Below are 1,342 nucleotides of genomic sequence, written 5' to 3'. Positions count from 1 at the left end.
ACAAGGTGGCCTGTTTTCACTTCTTTAAATTTTTTACTTACTTATTATTTATTTATTTATTATTTATTTATATTTTATGTGCATGGGAATATACATGTAGAGGTCAGAAGACAACTTGTAGAATTCAGTCTCTTTCCACTCTGTGAATGCTGGAGATAAAACTCAGGTCATCAGGCTCAGCAGCAAGAGCTTACTGACTGATCCATCTTGCTGTCCCTGTCTCACCCCACCCCCAACAGGGCCCTGGCTAACCTAGAACTCACTATGTACAACAGGCTGGTTTGAACCCTTAGAGATCTGCCTACCTCTGCCTCCCTCGTGCTGGGGTTGAATGTGTGCACCGCCACATCTGGCTTCGTTTCCACTTAAAGCAGATTTCTCAGTCATTGACCATCGGGATCTTGTTGGAAATTTTGCACTTACAAGATGTATCCCTGAAGCTCTGCTCATTCTCCTAGAGTGTGGACAAGAGAAGCTGTGGGTTCCAAACACATGCAGTTCTCGAATCATGCCACCCTGTTTTTCTAATTTGCCACACAGCTTTTGAAAGTGGCTCTTCTGTCTTGGTTTCCTGTAGCCCCCAGGGGCTATGGATAACACTATGTCTGCTCTTAGGCTGAGCCAGTTGGTCTAATGCCTGGGGGCCAAGGGCACAGGTGAAAGAAAAAAGAAAATGGGTGTTCTGGGACAGTGATTTTCATATTGTAGATAAGCAATTACTGAGTGGTAAAAATCAACTTGTTGAGGGGCTAGGGAGGTGGCTCAGTTGCCATGTAAGCATGAGGGACTGAGTTAAGATCTCTAACCCCCATTAAAAAGTGGCAATGTGTACCTATCTGTAACCCCAGTACTGGTGGGGAGATGGTGGGGACAGCAGGGGTGGGGTGGGATGGGTGGGTAGGGAGGTGGAGACACGTGGATCCTTGGAGCTTGCTGGCCAGCTGGCCTAGCCAAATCAGTGAAGTATAAGGTCAGTGAGAGACCCTGTCTCAAAAGTAAGTTGGAAGAGTTGGGGAGATGACTCAGCAGATACAGTGCCTGCTGCTGGAGCATGAGGACCTGAGTTCTGATCCCCAACACTCATGTAAAAATCCAGGTGGTGCATGCCTGTAACTCCAGTGTGGGGGTTCTGGTAGTGGGGACAGGCAAATCCCAAGGGCTTGCTGGCTAGTCAATCTAGCTAAATCAGTGAGACCTGGTCTCAAAAACTAAGGTGAGGAGCAATAGAGCAAGACATCTGATGTCATCCTCTGGCCTACACACACACACACACACACACACACGCACGCACACACATGCATGCACGCACACACCACAGACCAAAATACAAAGGAAAAGAAAA

General features: G+C 47.2%; 1 protein-coding gene across 1 annotated transcript in view; it reads left to right on the top strand.

Annotated features, from left to right (window-relative positions):
• Nucleotides 1–1,342, top strand: part of LOC103746864 (phosphatidylinositol 3,4,5-trisphosphate 3-phosphatase TPTE2-like) — an 80,475-nt gene that overhangs the window by 54,320 nt on the left and 24,813 nt on the right. The gene's annotated exons all lie outside the window — the stretch shown is intronic.

The sequence above is a fragment of the Nannospalax galili genome, unplaced genomic scaffold, assembly GCF_000622305.1.
Source record: "Nannospalax galili isolate Female #2095 unplaced genomic scaffold, S.galili_v1.0 scaffold140, whole genome shotgun sequence".
NCBI classification, from domain to species: domain Eukaryota; kingdom Metazoa; phylum Chordata; class Mammalia; order Rodentia; family Spalacidae; genus Nannospalax; species Nannospalax galili.
This window is presented reverse-complemented; position numbering and strand designations above follow the sequence as displayed.